At 37.3% G+C, this 19,523-nt stretch overlaps 1 protein-coding gene across 4 annotated transcripts in view; it reads left to right on the top strand.

The window, feature by feature from the left end:
* Positions 1-19,523, top strand: part of MGAT4C (MGAT4 family member C) — a 419,059-nt gene that overhangs the window by 108,965 nt on the left and 290,571 nt on the right. Inside the window, exon 1 of one of the 4 annotated variants that reach the window (XR_009736298.1) lies at positions 18,530-18,767. The exons of 1 other annotated variant lie outside the window; for it this stretch is intronic. The gene's annotated coding sequence lies outside the window, so the exon portion shown is untranslated. Of the gene's footprint in view, positions 1-18,529; positions 18,768-18,962; positions 19,002-19,523 lie in introns of those variants that run through there. 2 more of the 4 variants (XM_061415671.1, XM_061415673.1) reach the window with 2 other exon arrangements.

Genomic DNA, 19,523 nt, shown 5'->3' with positions numbered 1-19,523 from the left:
TGTCATTCGTTTCACTTATACATACGCATGCATATTTTAGGGACTTCCCACCCAGATAAAGTGGTAAAGCATCCTCCTGCCAATGTAGGAGACACAAGAGACGTGGGTTTGGTCCCTGGGTCCAGAAGATCCCGTGGAGTAGGAAATGGCAACCCATTACAGTAGTCTTGCCTGGAGAAACCCATGGAGAGAGGAGCCTGGAGGGCTACAATCCATGGCATCGCAGAGTCAAACATGACTGAGTGACTGAGTACACGCTGAGTACATATTCTAACTGTGCACCTGTCACATATATTATGCATTAGCATACATATTCAGATACATTGTTATTTTGAACAAACTGTTATGTTAGATCAATTAATAAGACAAGTAAAAGTTTTATTTAGCCTTCATTTATTCCTTCTCCAATGCTTTCCTTTCTTTATGTATATCTGAGTTTCTGATCTATATGTGTTTTCCTTCTCACCAAAGAATTACTTTTAATATTTCTTGCAAGGAAAGTCTACTGGCAACAAATTCCCTTAATTTTTGTTTTTCTGAGCATGTCTTTATTTCTCCTTCACTTTGAATGATAATTGCACAGAACATAAAATTCTATGTTCTTGTTGGGTTTTTTGCTTTCCTTTTAGCATTTTAAATATTGCACTCTTCTCTCTTGTTGCTCACATGAATTCTGAGGAAAGATCAGATGTAATTCTTATCTTTGTTCCTTTACAGGTAAGTTCCCCCCAACTTCTTACAGAAAGTTTTCTTTAGTTTTGATTTTCTGTAGTTTCAAAATGATGCCCAGATGTTGGCCTTCATCGTGTTTGATGTTCTCTGAGCTTTCTGTACCTGTGATTAAGTATGTGACATTAATTTGGGGGAGATTCTGTTATTATTGCATCAAATATGTTTCTTTATCTCTCTTCCATCTCCTTCTGACATTGCTATTACCTTTATACTATATTATGGATACACTTATGTAGTTTCCCCATAGTTCTTAGATATTCTATTCCTTTTTTATTTTTTCTACTATTTTTTTTTTCTGTTTGTTTTTCCCTTTTGGAGGTTTCTATTGAGATAGCCTCAAGTTCAGAGATTCTTTCCTCAGCCACATTCAGTATACTAATAAGTCCATCAAAGACATTCTTCATTACTGTTACATACTGTCTACTTATCCATCAGAGCCTTAATTTTATTAATCACCATTGTTTTAAATTCCTTGTCTTATAATTCCAGCATCCCTGCTGTATCTGAATCTGGTTTTGATGCTTACTCTTCACTCTTCAAACACTCTTCAAAATGTGTTTTTTATTTTTTAAATTTTATTTACTTATTATTTACCTTTTAGTATGGCTTGTAATTTGTTTTAAAAGCCAGACATATTAATAATATACTGGGTAAGAAGAACAACTATAATCCTTTAGTCATGTGACTGTATGGTATGTGGGCAAGGGGACCTTTCTGTAAGCTTGTGATCAGATCTCAGTGTTTTAGTGAGGCTCTTCCTCATGACTGTGACCTTCACATGTGTTTCTGAGTCTTGCCCCATTCCCACCCTCATCAGTGGGATGACATGGCTGGAGGAGCTTGTCGCTAAGTCATGTCCAACTCTTTGCAACCTCATGAAATGCAGCACACCAGGGTTCCCTATCCTTCAGCATCTCCTGGAGTTTACTCAAACTAATGTCCATTAGGTCGGTGATGCCATCCAACCATCTCATCCTCTGTCATCCTCTTCTCCTCCCACCTTCAATCTTTCCCAGCATCAGGGTCTTTTCCAATGAGTCACCTCTTCGCATCAGGTGACCAAGGTATTGGAGCTTCAGCTTCAGCATCAGTCCTTCCAATGAATATTCAGGTTTGATTTCCGAATTAATCTTGGTGAAGGTTTTTCCCTTACCCCAGGTAAGTTAGGCTCTGAAAACCACTGCAGGCTATGCTCCGGTATAACTATTTGCTCCAGAAAGCTGACCCTGTTAACCTTGTTAAAAAGAACAGAATATGTAGATTTGTTTCAGCATAATTCCTTTTCCCATTCGCCTACCAGAAATACAATCTTTGTTTTTCCTTATAATCACTGTGAGAACTCGGCAGAACTCCAGGAAGTAAAAATCACAAAATTGTGTCATCCCCCCACGTCACTGACTGAGCCCCACTGTGGTTTTTGTCTCTCAGACCTCTCCATACTGAGCCTCTAACTCAGTTAGAGTTCAGGTTTTCCACCCTGATCCTGGTTCCTGTGGTTGTGCCAGCTTTTGGGTTTCTGCCCTGGTAAGTAGTGAGTCTCTGTATCTTTCTGAGTATCTAAGAGGATTTGTTCATTTTCTGGTTTGTTTGACTTTTCATTTGTTAGGATGAAGTGACTACTTTCAAGGTTCTCATGGGCTGGACTGGAAACCAGAAGTTCCCTCACTAATTTTAAAAATCTGAATGCAGTAATTTTGCCTTTGGTGATTCCTACCATTCCAATATAGTTATGTCACATTTAAAACTTAAGATTTGTATTATTGATTAGTAGAGAAGGGGTAAATTCCCTTCCTTTAAATAACTTTTAGCTTTCCTTGCCTTTTACGTGCCTCATTTTCCACTGGTATCCTTAGTTTTCTATTACTCATCTCTAATTTGGGCTTAAACTCTCTCAGAAAAATACACCTCCCTTTGATACAATAAAACAAATCAAATACTCTTTTGGTTTCCTTTCTTTTTAGTTACTTTTTATTCAATTCAGTTCAGTCCCTCAGTCGTGTCTGACTCTTTGCGACCCCATGAATTGCAGCACGCCAGGCCTCCCTGGAGATTGCTGTCTTTCTTTTCTAATTTGTACATGATTAGTCTAGGTCTGCTACCTAGCTGTCATTCTACAATTGCTTTTCATCATCATCAACTGGAAAATTCTTATGACATCTCTCAAAAGTTAGATCACCTATTTCCTGAATGCATATTTTTCTCTTTCTTGCTTTACCCATTGTTTTGATGGAGCATATCCTACAGCATCTTCCTAAGAATGGGTGTGGAAGGTGACATTTTCATGAGTGTATGTCTGGAGATGTCCTGACTAATTGCCTCATTTAATTGGTAATGTTGAGGAGTATAAATTTCTGTATTGAAAATCATTTACCAGAATCTGCTGTTGCATTGGTTCCTTTCTCAGTTTGACTGTAGAGAAATCTGGTACTGGTCTAATTCCTAAAGTTTTTGATGCGACTTGATTTTTTTCTTACTTAAGACTTGGAAGATCTCTTCATCCCCAGTGATTTAAAATTGCATGACAATGTGTTTTGATGTGGTTCTTTTTCATTCATTTTGTTGGAGGCCCCATAGGACCTTCCAATATAGAAATATGTGTTCTTCCAGGACTTCACTCCATCAGCTGCATTAGGCAGAAAAAATGAATCTGTCTCCATTTTTAAAGAATCTTTGTGGAGAGGCCTCGGATATCAAGGGGAATTTTTTTTTTTTTTTGCCAAAACTCCCTAATAGGCAGTTGTTGTTGTTGTTGTTGTTTTTTTTTTTTTTTTTTTTGCCAAAACTCCCCCTAATAGTCACAGCTAAACACAAATGTAATAGAAGCAGGTAGCCTCTGGCAGGAAAAAACAGCCTCTTGTTATTGCCTATGTTTCCACACTGTTCTCTCAATGATTTGATTTTCTTTTTAATGTTTTTGTTGTTCAGTTGTTATCATGTCCAACTCTTTGTGACCCCATGGACTGCAGCACACCAGGTTTCCCCGTCATTCACTATCTCCCAGAGTTTGCTCAAATTCATGTCCATTGAGCCACTGATGCCATCCAAACATTTCATCTTCTGTCGCCTCCTTCTCCTCCTGCCCTCAATCTTTCCCAGCATCAGGGTCTTTTTCAGTGAGTCAGCTTTTCACATCAGGTGGCCAAAGTCTTGGAGCTTCCCTGATGGCTCAGATGGTAAGGAATCTGCCTGCAATGAAGGATACTCTGGACATGAATTCGATCCCTGGGTTGGGAAAATCCCCTGGAGAAGGGAATGGTATTCTTGCCTGGAGAATTCCATGGACAGAGGAGCCTGGTGGGCTACAGTCCATGTGGTCCCAAAGAGCTGGACATGACTGAACTAGCACTAACTGATTTAATGTGAAAAGAGAGAATGTTTTCCAGGTATACAGTTTCAAAGATGGACTGATAGAGATGATAGGTAAATATGACACTTATATCACAGATGCTTAAGTTGCACCCATGTCATTTATCTTGACAAAGTTTAAGTTTCCTTAGCCTTTATAGCAATAATTTTCCTTTGGTGAGTCCATGGATTAAGTTGAATGAGTTTCTAGATAATGATCAAACAAGATTTGGGTAAAGGACCTTAAATCATATTGAATCACTACAATGTCCTGAAACAATGGCTATAATTTAACTTTAAAAAAAAATTTGACCAGAAAGAAAACCCCAGCATTGCCTATTTGTTGACCACAGTTGTATGAATACAGTGTTACTGATCACTTCAGGTAAAGTGTAGTGGACAATACATTTCTTAATAGGAAAAACAGTAAAAAAAAAAAAAAAGTACAGGAATACAAAAGAGGTTATTTAACAACAGTTGAAAAAAATAACAAATTTAAAGGAAGTCATTTTAGTCCTACTCTGTTGAAGATAAGAAAGCTCTGAAAAAAGCCTTAAATAATGTCAGATTTATATGAATAGTTGAAAAACAACTGCTTCTTACAGATCATTATGAAACAAAGATAAGAGAATTAATTTTAAAGTAATTTTAAACTTTAAATATAAGAAGAAAGAAGCTGATTATACATATATATATATATATACTAGTACTAAATTAGACACTTGATCCTTAAAATTCTTAGGGTGTCTATAAGTAGCTTCCTATTAACTCGAGCAATTATTTAAAAGTTTTTTTTACATTTACTTAATTGTATACTCAGAGAGATAAATATATGTGCTTCATTACAGAGGATTTAACAAAAGTACTATTCTCACTTGTATCTTTAGAAATGTACCATAATCCAACTTTATTAAGATGATACTTAATGATTAATTCTGAAGATATGAGTTCTGCTATACATATGAGAATGAACAACTGAAATAATGCATATCTCAGACACAAAGCTTGATTTGTTAATATAATTCAGTGAAATCAGAGAGAGTTATGGAAAAATTAGTCACTTATTTTCTGCCATAGGTTGTTTGCTTTTCACAGAATCAATTCACTCCCAAGTACAGATACTAGGATTTTTCCATTCCACACACAACTACTATCCATTTTGGTACCATCCTCTGAATCAATGGCCTTGTAAGCAGCCTAGACTTTCACAAAAAAATACATAGGACATTTAGGGTGAAGCTCAGTATTGTCTTATGTCAACAGATGGCATCACTTATGCCAGATTATATGCAGAAGAAATCTTTTCTCAGGGGAGCACTGGTCTCTAGATGTTCTCCTGGCAGATCAGGGCACTTTAAGATTAGTTTCCGGTGTTGCTGGGCAGTCTCTGAAGGCTGAATCTCCTCCTCTTCCCATCACCCACCTACTTCTTATCCTTTTGTCTTCCTCACCTACCACTGATCATGCTTCATCACAATTTCTTCCTCAGACTTACCAGATAGGTGATGTTCATCTCTTTACTTTGGTGTTGCAGAGTAATCTGTATTTTTCCTTATTCATTCTCCAAAGTATTTCTTAACATATAAACTATGCCATGTTTCCTTCACAGATTTCATTTTAGATGTTTGAAACACTTTTTACTTATTTCAGTAAAATCTGATATTATATATCAAAACCTTTACCTCACATATGCAAAGGTTTTGGTAAAGACTTTTAAACCTGGCAACAGAGACACATTTAGATGTGAACATATACCAGTGCTTCCAATCCCCCACACTTTGATATTCTCATGCAGATAGTTTGGTTGGGACCTGTCTTAGTCTGTTTAGGCTGCTGTAACAAAGTACCACAAGCTAGGCAGCTTATAAACAACAGAAATGTACTGTTTCACAGCTCTGGAGGTGAGGAAGGTCAAGATCAAGACAAACACCAGCAGATTTAGCACCTTATAAGAGCAAGCTTCCTGGTCCATTGATAGCCTCACATGGCAGAAGGAACTAGGTAGCTCTCTGTGGTCTTCTTATTATAAAGGCACTAATTCCAGTCATGAGGCTCTACCCTAATAATTTAATCACCACAAAGGCCCATTTCCTAATACCATGACATTGGGCTTTTGGTTTCAACATGATTTTTTTTTTTTTTTTCGGTGGGGGAGTCACAAATATTCAGTTCATTGTGCATGCATGCTAAGTCACTTCAGATCAGATCAGATCAGTTGCTCAGTCATGTCCGACTCTTTGCAACCCCATGAGTTGCAGCACGCCCGGCCTCCCTGTCCGTCACCAACTCCTGGAGTTCACCCAGACTCACGTCCATCAAGTCAGTGATGCCATCCAGCCATCTCATCCTCTGTCGTCCCCTTCTCCTCCTGCCCCCAATCCCTCCCAGCATCAGAGTCTTTTACAATGAATCAACTCTTCGCATGAGGTGGCCAAAGTACTGGAGTTTCAGCTTTAGCATCATTCCTTCCAAAGAAATCCCAGGGCTGATCTCTTTCAGAATGGACTGGTTGGATCTCCTTGCAGTCCAAGGGACTCTCAAGAGTCTTCTCCAACACCACAGTTCAAAAGCATCAATTTTTCGGTGCTCAGCCTTCTTCAGAGTCCAACTCTCACATCCATACATGACCACAGGAAAAACCATAGCCTTGACTAGACGAAACTTTGTTGGCAAAGTAATGTCTCTGCTTTTGAATATGCTATCTAGGTTGGTCATAACTTTCCTTCCAAGGAGTAAGCGTCTTTTAATTTCATGGCTGCAATCACCATCTGTAGTGATTTTGGAGCCCAGAAAAATAAAGTCTGACACTGTTTCCACTGTTTCCCCATCTATTTCCCATGAAGTGATGGGACCGGATGCCATGATCTTTGTCTTCTGAATGTTGAGCTTTAAGCCAACTTGTTCATTCTCCACTTTCACTTTCATCAAGAGGCTTTTTATTTCCTCTTAACTTTCTGCCGTGAGGGTGGTGTCATCTGCATATCTGAGATTATTGATATTTCTCCCGGCAATCTTGATTCCAGCTTGTGTTTCTTCCAGTCCAAAGTTTCTCATGATGTACTTTGCATAGAAGTTAAATAAACTGGATGACAATATACAGCCTTGACGAACTCCTTTTCCTATTTGGAACCAGTCTGTTGTTCCATGTCCAGTTCTAACTGTTGCTTCCTGACCTGCATACAAATTTCTCAAGTGGCAGATCAGGTGTTCTGATATTCCCATCTCTTTCAGAATTTTCCACAGTTTATTGTGATCCACACAGTCAAAGGTTTTGGCATAGTCAATAAAGCAGAAATAGATGTTTTTCTGGAACTCTCTTGCTTTTTTCATGATCCACCGGATATTGGCAACTTGATCTCTGGTTCCTCTGCCTTTTCTAAAACCAGCTTGACATAAGGAAGTTCACGGTTCGCATATTGCTGAAGCCTGGCTTGGAGAATTTTGAGCATTACTTTACTAGCTTATGAGATGAGTGCAATTGTGCGGTAGTTTGAGCATTCTTTGGCATTGCCTTTCTTTGGGATTGGAATGAAAACTGACCTTTTCCAGTCCTGTGGCCACTGCTGAGTTTTCCAAATTTGCTGGCATATTGAGTGTATCACTTTCACAGAATCATCTTTCAGGATTTGGAATAGCTCAACTGGAATTCCATCACCTCCACCAGCTTTGTTCATAGTGATGCTTTCTAAAGCCCACTTGACTTCACATTCCAGGACATCTGACTCTAGGTCAGTGATCACACCATCGTGATTATCTGGGTCATGAAGATCTTTTTTGTACAGTTCTTCTGTGTATTCTTGCCATCTCTTCTTAATATCTTCTGCTTCTGTTAGGTCCATACCATTTCTGTCCTTTATCGAGCCCATCTTTGCATGAAATGTTCCTTTGGTATCTCTGATTTTCTTGAAGAGATCCCTAGTCATTTCCATTCTGTTGTTTTCCTCTATTTCTTTGCATTGATTGCTGAAGAAGGCTTATCTCTTCTTGCTATTCTTTGGAACTCTGCATTCAGATGTTTATATCTTTCCTTTTCTCCTTTGCTTTTCACTTCTCTTCTTTTCACAGCTATTTGTAAGGCCTCCTTGGACAGCCATTTTGCTTTTTTGCATTTCTTTTCTATGGGAATGGTCTTGATCCCTGTCTCCTGTACAATGTCATGAACCTCATTCCATAGTTCATCAGGCACTCTATCTATCAGATCCAGGCCCTTAAATCTATTTCTCACTTCCACTGTATAATCATAAGGGATTTGATTTAGGTCATACCTGAATGGTCTAGTGGTTTTCCCTACTTTCTTCAATTTAAGTCTGAATTTGGCAATAAGGAGTTCATGGTCTGAGCCACAGTCAGCTCCTGGTCTTGTTTTTGCTGACTGTGTAGAGCTTCTCCATCTTTGGCTGCAAAGAATATAATCAACCTGATTTTGGTGTTGACCATCTGGTGATGTCCATGTATAGAGTCTTCTCTTGTGTTGTGGGAAGAGGGTGTTTGTTATGACCAGTGCATTTTCTTGGCAAAACTCTATTAGTCTGCCCTGCTTCATTCCATATTCCAAGGCCAAATTTGCCTGTTACTCCAAGTGTTTCTTGACTTCCTACTTTTGCATTCCAGTCCCCTATAATGAAAAGGACATCTTTTTCGGGTGTTAGTTCTAAAAGGTCTTGTAGGTCTTCATAGAACCATTCAACTTCAGCTTCTTCAGCGTTACTGGTTGGGGCATAGACTTGGATTACTTTGATATTGAATGGTTTGCCTTGGAAATGAACAGAGATCATTCTGTCGTTTTTGAGATTGCATCCAAGTACTGCATTTCAGACTCTTTTGTTGACCATGATGGCCACTCCATTTCTTCTGAGGGATTCCTGCCAGCAGTAGTAGATATAATGGTCATCTGAGTTAAGTCACCCATTCCAGTCCATTTCAGTTTGCTGATTCCTAGAATGTCGACATTCACTCTTGCCATCTCTTGTTTGACCACTTCCAATTTGCCTTGATTCATGGACCTGACATTCCAGGTTCCTATGCAATATTGCTTTTTACAGCATCAGACCTTTCTTCTATCACCAGTCAGATCCACAGCTGGGTATTGTTTTTGCGTTGGCTCCATCCCTTCATTCTTTCTGGAGTTATTTCTCCACTGATCTCCAGTAGCATATTGGGCACCTCCTGACCTGGGGAGTTTCTCTTGCAGTATCCTATCATTTTGCCTTTTCATACTGTTCATGGGGTTCTCAAGGCAAGAATATTGAAGTGGTTTGCCATTCCCTTCTCCAGTGGACCACATTCTGTCAAATCTCTCCACCATGACCCACCCATCTTGGGTTGCCCCATGGGCATGGGTTAGTTTCATTGAGTTAGACAATGCTGTGGTCCTAGTGTGATTAGATTGACTAGTTTTCTGTGAGTATGGTTTCAGTGTGTTTGCCCTCTGATGCCCTCTTGCAACACCTACCATCTTACTTGGGTTTCTCTTACCTTGGGCGTGGGGTATCTCTTCATGGCTGCTGCAGCAAAGCACAGCCATTGCTCCTTACCTTGGATGAGGGGTATCTCCTCACCGCTACCCTTCCTGTCCTTCAACGTGGGATAGCCCCTCTAGGCCCTCCTGCACTTGTGCAGCCATGGCTCCTTGGACGTGGGGTTGGTCGTCCCGGCCACCGCCCCAGGCCTCGGTCGTGGGGTTGCTCCTCCAATTCTTTGCGACCCCATGGACTGTAACCCACCATGCCCCTCTGTCCATGGAATTCTTCAGGCAAGAATACTGGAGTGGCTTCTTTGTAGGTCCCTATATATTGGCATTTCCCAACTGAGATTCAAATAAGTAGTTTTGATTGAAAAATATTAGTTTATAGTGTATAATAGCCCTTTACAAAGCCTTTACATTAACCTCTCGGCACCTGTTTCAGGAAACAAAACAAAAAAAGAACAAATTAGATGCTCAATGTAAAATATTTAGCAGAGTGTCTTAGAACCAACTAAACATTTAGACCAGTGATGACGATATTTTTCATTCTTTTACTATTACGATAATCCTAATCCTCCTTGTAGTAATGTGGATTATTCTGAATGATTTGAAGAGTCTCTACCAGAAAGGCAGGCATGATAAAATACTGTACAATGACTAGTCATCTATTTACCATTATCTTTCATATGTAAACATCCATATGTGGGAAGCAATGTTTTGAGCACAATCAGTTCTACATTAATAACCCCTTTCTCTTAATAAATGTAAATTGGTTGCATTCAGATGTTCCTCATCAAGAGCTAAATTCAATTCTAAGTTTCTGTGAGCTTAATGGTGTTCTGTATTTGTCAAGATAGAAGTAGTAGGCCTTGATTTGATCTAATTTGGGTAACATGAGACAAAAGTGGGGGAAACTGAGGTGAAAGGGAAAGGTCATGAGTGAAGTTGTAAAATTTACATCAGGAACAAAACAAAATATATTTATAAGAAAGCAAGCAAAATCTCGTTCATTAAGGAGTAGCAGGCAAACAGAATAGTTATTCAGTGAACCTGGTGGAAAAAAATTATTTTGCCAACTGATTTTTAGATCTATCACAGAGATTAATCATGATGTTCAATAGAAATCTAGAAAAATAAAATAGAGTACATATTCAATAGAGATATCTTTCATAATGAGTTGATGTTTTCAGTTTGCATTAGGTGTTCTGCATCACAAAGACAGCATGGGCTTCTTCCCTTTGTGTTTAAGAATTCACATTTCTTTAACATACAGAAGGGGAGAGTTTTCTTTACTTTTATTTAGTCATTTTCTTCTCCAGAGTAAAATTTACTGACACATAAACATAGTTAAACATCTTGGGAATATTTATTCTCAGAAGAGAAGGTGATATGGCCTAATAATTCTAAGTATTTTCAAAATTTTATCTACCCAGGAAACAGAAATAAAGATAATGCACTAAAGCTGCCACACAATAGATTTAAGGTAGACATAAAGAAAAAAATGACAGTGAAGACGACTAAGTATGAAAAAAGGAATACAATCAAGGTCAGTAAATAGATATTCTTATCAGATTTGATTATTCCTTGAATTTAGTGTATGAAAAAATATAACCCTCAGAAATTTCTTACTGTACTGTTCAGTTATCATTGATTCACAAAGTTAATTTGAACATTGTTTGCATTTTAAAGAGCAATATAGATGTTTTATGAAACAAAATAAAACCATTTATTTTGAATAGATTAACATCTGAAATGTGATTGGGATAAAGCATTTGGGCATGTGTTAGCAAGAAGTTGTGTTTAAGTGACACATTTAAAGATGATTTAAATAATTCTTGCTTTTCACTCAGTTTTAACAAGTACCCTTAATCACTTGGGCTTCCTAGGTGGCTCAGTGGTAAAGAATCCACCTGCCAATGCAGGAAACAGGGGTTTGATCAATGAGTCCAGAAGATCCCCTGGCCAAGGAACTGGCAACCCACTCCAGTATTCTTGCCTGGGAAATTCCATGAACAGAGAAGCCTTGTGGGTCACAGTCTATGGGATTGTAAAGAGTTGGAGTGACTGAGCATGCATGCACAATAAATCACTTATTCCTCCTAGACTGAAAAGTTTCCTAATATAAACATTCATGCATGTAAGTGTTTTATATACTTTTATATATTGTATTTCTCTAATAATAATAATAGTAACAACAAGGCTAAGGAGAAAAGGAAAAATAAACCCATTTGAATGCAGAGCTCTAAAGAATAGCAAGAAGAGATAAGAAAGCCTTCCCCAGTGATCAATGTAAAGAAATAGAGGAAAACAGTAGAATGGGGAAAATTTGAGGTCTCTTCAAGAAAATTAGAGATACCAAGGGAACATTTCATGCAAAGATGGGCACAATAAAGGACAAAAATGGTATGAACCTAACAGAGCAGAAGAAATTAATAAGAGGTGGAAAGAATACACAGAAACTACACAAAAAGATCTTTATGACCCAGATTACCATGATGGTGTGATCATTCACCTAGAACCAGACATCCTGGAATGTGGAGTCAAGTGGGCCTTATGAAGCATCACTACAAACAAAGCTAGTGGAGGTGATGGAATTCCAGTTGAGCTATTTCAAATCCTAAAAGATGATGCTGTTAAAGTGCTGCACTTAATATGCCAGCAAATTTGAAAAACTCAGCAGTGGCCACAGGACTGGAAAAGGTCAGTCTTCATACCAATCCCAAAGAAAGGCAATGCCAAAGGATATTCAGACTACAGCACAGTCGCGCTCCTCTCACAAGCTAGCAAAGTAATGCTCAAAATTCTCCAAGCCAGGTTTGAAAAGTACATGAACTGTGAACTTCCAGATGTTCAAGCTAGATTTAGAAAAGGCAGAGGAACCAGAGATCAAATTGCCAACATTTGCTGGATCATTGTAAAAGCAAAAGAGTTCCAGAAAAACATATACTTCTGCTTTTGACTGCATGGATTACAACAAACTGTGGAAAATTCCAGGGAAGATGGGAATACCAGGCCACCTGACCTACCTCCTGAGAAATCTGTATGCAGGTTAAGAAGCAACAGATAGAACCAGACATGGAAAAACAGACTGGTTCCAAATTGGGAAAGGAGTATATCAAGGCTATATATTGTCACCCTGCTTATTTAACTTATATGCAGAATACATCATGTGTAATGCTAGATTAAGCATTTCCAGGATGGACTAAGCACAAGCTGGAATCAAGATCGCCAGGATAAATATCAATAGCCTCAGAAACACAGATGACACCACCCTCATGGCAGAAAGTGAAGAGGTACTGAAGAGGCTCTTGATGAAAGTGAAAGAGGAGAGTGAAAAATTTGACTTAAAACTCAACATTCAAAAAACTAAGATCATGGCATCTGGTCTCACCACTTCATGGCAAATAGATGGGGAAATAATGGAAATAGTGAGAGACTTTACTTTCTTGGCCTCCAAAATCACTGCAGATTGTGACTGCAGCCATGAAATTAAAAGACGCTTGCTCTTAGAAGAAAAGCTATGACCAACCTAGATAGCATATTAAAATGCAGAGACCTTACTTTGCCGACAAAGGTCCGTCTAGTCAAAGCTATGGTTTTTCCAGTGGTCATGTATGGATGTGAGAGTTGGACTAAAAAGAAAGCTGAGCACTGAAGAACTGATGCTTTTGAACTGTGGTGTTGGAGAAGACTCTTGAGAGTCCCTTGGACTGCAAGGAGATCCAGCCAGTCCATCCTAAAAGAAATCCATCCTGAATATTCATTGGAAGGACTGATGCTGAAGCTGAAACTCCAGGACTTTGGCCACCTGATGGGAAGAACTGACTCATTGGAAAAGATCCTGATTCTGGGAAAGATTGAAGGCAGGAGGAGTTGGAATGATAAAGGATGAAATGGTTGGATGGCATCAGTGACTTGATGGGCATGAGTTTGACAAGCTCTGGGAGTTGGTGATGGACAGGGAAGCCTGGTGTGCTGCAGTCCATGGGGTCGCAAAAAGTCAGACACGACTGAGTGACTGAACTCAAAAGATGAAATAGTGTATTAAGAGTATTAATGACCACATAAACGGAGCTGTCATCTTATGGATAAATCAGCAGTGTGTCTATTGTTGATGGCTTTAAGATAGAGTAAAATGCTATACTCTTAACATTTTTAGCTGCTCAGAGTATCTAGTAATATTCACAAGAGTTTAAATCTTGTTTAAATTTCTAAGTTCTGCCTATAAAATTATCACCTGAAAGATATGTTCATTTCTTCTAAAGTTAGTGTTAACCTAAACCTTATTAATATGTAGGCTGGGAAACATTGGGAGGTTGGTTTCTCCAGTTTAATTAGCCTTGAGTGCTGATTTGTTTTGATAATATAAATAATTAGTTTAACCACAAAATTGATGTAACAGAAATAATTGTCAGGCAATTAAATACTGAAATGATTTCAACTCTTGGGAAATATATAGTAGTATGTAAGGATAGTAATAAAATTGAGATACACTTGGGCTGAAGTACATCAGCCCAAAAAACATCTCTTACTTGATTTTTAAAAAATAATTTTACAGATGCCACATTGTTCATATTAAAAAATTCACTAATATAAATTTACTACATTTATTCTTGTTTTTTTCCCCTTTATAATAAAGTTTTGCATGTTTGCTAATGTTAAAATAATTGTTCTTTGGAATTCACAAGTTAGCAGGCCAATTTAGTGGGAAGAATGTAATAAATAATGAAACAATGTTGGTAAATTCAATATAAAATGTATATGTAAGTTTCCTTTTTTATGAAATTGGAACTTTTTTAGCTCTGAAGAGAAGTATGTTTTCCTTTTCTACGTGTATATGATAAATAATATAGTTCAAAAACGACACCTTTTTTTGACTGAAGCCATGAAATTAAAAGATGCTTACTCCTTGGAAGGAAAGTTGTGACCAATCTAGATAGCATATTCAAAAACAGAGACATTACTTTGCCGACAAAGTTTCGTCTAGTCAAGGCTATGGTTTTTCCTGTGGTCATGTATGGATGTGAGAGTTGGACTGTGAAGAAGGCTGAGCGCCGAAGAATTGATGCTTTTGAACTGTGGTGTTGGAGGAGACTCTTGAGAGTCCCTTGGACTGCAAGGAGATCCAACCAGTCCATTCTGAAGGAGATCAGCCCTGGGATTTCTTTGGAGGGAATGTTGCTAAAGCTGAAACTCCAGTACTTTGGCCACCTCATGCGAAGAGTTGACTCGTTGGAAAAGACTCTGATGCTGGGAGGGATTGGGGGCAGGAGGAGAAGGGGACGACAGAGGATGAGATGGCTGGATGGCATCACTGACTTGATGGACATGAGTCTCAGTGGACTCTGGGTGTTGATGATGAACAGGGAGGCCTGGCGTGCTGTGATTCATGGGGTCACAAAGAGTCAGACATGACTGAGCGACTGAACTGAACTGAACTGAACTGAACTGAATGTTTTAAAATTTTATGCTTAGGTTTTATTTTTTTTTTTACATTATGCAATCAGGTTGTATTTTTTACTAATACTACTTTATGATAGTGGTAAGAATTTTTATGTCTTATCATAAGTGTTCACATTACATATTGGCAGTCTTATTTTTGGCTTTAACTCAGATGTATATGCAGACTGATGTTCAAGTATCATTAGTCTTTCTAAAAGGACATACTGCAAACAAATCAGTGAAAGGCCCTGATCTTTGATATATTTGCTCTTCCTAAAGAATCACTATCAAAGAATTACTAAAACTTCATGACTTCCATTCATCACTAATTTCAGATGATTACTGTCTACCATAAGGAAATATACTGTTTCAGTTCTCATATGTAAAGTACCCTACTAGAGTAATACAACTGATTTCCACATATGATATATCATTTCTAAATTTATCTGAAGCATCCTTGAGTGTCGAATTAAAATTATTTGAAACTAACATGAATTCTGTCCTAATGAATTGCAATAAAATTTAAAATTAAGTATATGGGGTAAAGATTCATTCACTATTGTTAGCCAGTATTATTTTAAAATGTATCTGCTATATTTTCTTTCTCCCCTATTCATTCTCTGAGGGATTACATTATACATTATATCCATTCATTTTTCTATTTTGTGCACAATTCAAATATTTATGCTTTCACATTTAATAAGTGAACTCCCTTAAAATTTATGATGTATTAAGTAGTCCTGATCTTGTGTAATGCATAAGAACAGAAATATATATTCATAAAAATCTTATTAACATATTTTAATAACATAAAACTAAGGGCCCTTTACCAAAGCATTAAGTTATTAATGAATCATGTGAAGGGTGTGGGTATTTGATCAAAGTGTTTTCAAAACACTAAGGATATTTCTATTTCTGTCTTCACAGTATCTGATGTGTATGTGGCATGGCATCACCCAACCCAATGCAAAATAAAATATGAAACATTATAATCTGAGTTTATTCAGATCACCAGGATATACATTTACCTTAAAAATTAACTAGATGAGATATTCTAGTTAATTTTTAAGATAAATGGCCACCACATATATGGCCTTCCCTGGTGGCTCATATGGTAAAGAATCTGCCTGCAATGCGGGAGCCCTGGGTTCCATCCCTGGGTTGGGAAGATCCACTGGGGAAGGACATGGCAATCCACTCCAGTACTCTTGCCCGGAGAATTCCCTGGAGGGAGGATCTGGTGGGCTACAGTCAATGGGATCATAAAGAGTCAGACACACCTGAGCGACTAAGCACACACACACACACACGCGCGCGCGCGCGCGCACACACACACACACACATATATATATGTATAAGCATGCTTTCTATATGCAAAAAGATATAATCTAATTTTGCTAGTTATCTATCTCTGCCATTAAATATTTAAACTATTAAAACTGTATATATATATATTTTTGGAGGGGCATAGTTAATTTCATAAATAGTTATTTTCTCCATGACATCATGACATATCTTCTTAGCAGTTACAATGTCTAAGTATTATCATTTGTCTAACAGAAATACTAGTTGACATTCCCATTGTCCAAACTCATCTTTCTAATCTGCAATTCAATTTTATGTCATTTTGCATGGCAATGAATTTCTTTTTAATACACATTTCTATCTAAACTCCCATGTTTTTAAGCAGAAATAAATGAACAGTGTCTTTCATGTTTGCCCAAAGTATAGTTTGATAGTCTTCTCAAATTTAGATTTGTGCACTTGACTAGTATGATTAAACTCCAAAGAATAGCAGAAAAATCAACAAGTTCAAAAAGAGACCACTGAGTGAACACTGTTATAAATCAAGTTAATTTGCAACATTACTTTCTAGTTGAAATTATAAGATCTTAGGGTAATTATATTTCTTAACTATTTTGAAGGTACTGACTTGAATATTCATTTTAAATTACCCAAATGCTTTTAAAATGAACACTTCATCTTTTACATAACAATAGTAATATTAATTGCATCTTATATTTATGTAATAGTTTTTATTTTACTTAATATAGTCCATACATTATCTCATTTAATCCCTATATCAACTTTTTTTGGTGCATGTAGCATTGTCATTCTCATTCTATACATGAAAGTTATTAATTTTCTGAAGTTCTTACAGATAAGGATTGGAGACTGGGGCTCTTGAACCCAAATCTAAAATTCTTACCCCTATACCAGTACTAACTTGCTACTAAAAATAATCAAATAAACTAATAGTCATGAAAATCAGGACTTGGAAGGAAAATTTGAATTTGTCACCCATGAAAATGTCTTTTCATATATTTTCAACTTTTAGAATTCTCATTGTGCCATACAATAAAAATAGTTTTCTGTCTTTGGAAATGTGGAGGAATTATAAGAACTCTTTGTCCTGAATCCATTATTCAGAAGGACATGAACCGACATAATGGTACACAGGGCACTGTTGGTGACCTTCCTTTCCCTAAAGATGGGGGTGGATGCTGAGAATTTCTCTCATTCTGTCTCCAGGTGGGTCTACTATTTGCATGCTCCACTGCACAGCTGTCAAAGGGCTTGCCCTGGGATATGACTGGGCTGGATTTAGAAGGAGCTGGTCATTGAATAGCTCTAGTAACGCTCGCATCTCACAGTTATACAGCTGACAGCTCCTTTTGGTGGGGAAAGCTTGGATATATTTCAAGGTGATTGTAGTTTTGTCCCTCTGGCAGCAAGCTGCTGCAACCAGCTTAGCCCATTATCCTCCTCTCCCACTGGATTTAAGCCTAGGGAGAAGTCTGGGGCTTTTGTCAGAATAGAGGGTAAGAGATAGATAATTATCCCCCATTTGCACTCAAAGAGAACTGCGCTATATTATAAAGTAGCCTTCAATTACTGAAATGGGCTTGTCTACAGTTCCAGTGACTTATAAATTAGTCTTTGTAAAAAAAAAAAATTAGCTTTATTGCTAGTGATGTTGTACTTCTTGTATCTCATACTTTAAGCTTTATTAAACAAAACTTTATTTAACATGTAGCATTTTTAGCATTTAGAGAGTAATATTTAACATTCAGAGATCAATATATATTTTCATTTCAAAAATTTTATTAGATTTTGCAGTACACGTGGCTACTGTGACCAAATTGATCAAAAGCTCCACAGTGCATTGTCTACATTGTAATTTTTCTCAATTTGACCCTCTTAATCTCATGGGGGCAGTTCTGTAAAATCAATGCAAAGTAATTAGAAAATTTTAAATTCTAGATGTTGTGAATATATCAGTCATCTCCTTTAATATCCACTCAATGGAATACCTTTTATAAATACTATCATTTAATAAACATGTCTGGAAAATAAAGTTCCCATAGATCCTAATTAATTAATGATGTAAATTTGCCTTAGCATATTTGGGGGAAAGTATTTTCAGTTTTCTATCCTCCAGTAGCTCAGCATCACTTTCACTCCCCTTTTGAGCAAAAATTATAGTCAGAGATGAGCATTTCAATTTGCAGCTGACAGTTTAGGGTTAAGATATGATTCCAGGTAACAGAAGCCAATGAGAGTACACCCAGTTGATGTTTGTGACATCATCTTCCAGTCGGAGTACATAGAAGCGCTGAGGTAGCGTTCAGCTTCAGCCCCAGTGCCATTATGATGGATGTTTACATCTCTTCATTGAGAGCCAATTATCTCGCTTTTGTGTGAGGCCCAGGGATCACTCATGCTGCCAGGCTGCACGGAGCACTGTTGGATGTAGCTGAACCAATTGTTTTCTCTGTCTCTGGTAAGAGCCTCTTCTGTTTTACCTTTTCTTTCAAAATAAGGGTAGATGTATGTAACAGGGGAAACAGTATGAGAAACTGGTGTCGGGGTTGAAAAGGCTTACTATTTGGTCAGCTTTTAATCAGAGCACTGTTCAGCAGCATTAAAAGGAAGTGTGGATTTAGCGAAATGAATTTTAAAAGAGCACACTAACGTGCACCTGGAAAACGAATTTGCAGTAGAAAAAGAACAGCAGGTAATTCAGCTTTTCTTTTGAAAAAGGAAAGTAACTTATGAGATTATTATTATGAATATCTTTAAATATATGTGCATATGTATACACTCTGCTCCATTGCCTTTTAATTTGCTATTAGTAGCAAAGAGTAGAAGTAAAACTGGTCCATCAGATAGTGTTGCTATAAATTTAAAATGAGTTAAAGTTTCTAATTGTTAAATGATAGTTCTTTGGAACAGTTTTTGAAAGTTGTATCTATATGGGAAAACAGAATTTACCAAGGAAGCAAAGGCTTTAGCTTCTGGAATGAAGTTGTAGTACTTTATAACCATATTTATTAATTTTAGCCTAAGGAAATAATACTAGCAAATAGTTTTAAAGAATGGTATGTTTTTTCTGGAATTGACAGATGTTAAAATCGTATATTTCATTAAGTGCTTTTGAATGCATAACAAAATTATGTGTTTTATTTATCTGAAAAATATTTAAGTCCTGAAATTAAAGCGTTCAATCATTTAATTATTTATTAGTAGTGATATTTAC

This window comes from Bos javanicus, chromosome 5 (genome assembly GCF_032452875.1).
Source record: "Bos javanicus breed banteng chromosome 5, ARS-OSU_banteng_1.0, whole genome shotgun sequence".
In the NCBI taxonomy this organism is placed as follows: domain Eukaryota; kingdom Metazoa; phylum Chordata; class Mammalia; order Artiodactyla; family Bovidae; genus Bos; species Bos javanicus.
The sequence above is the reverse complement of the archived record's forward strand: the minus strand, read 5'-3'. Positions and strand labels throughout refer to the sequence as shown.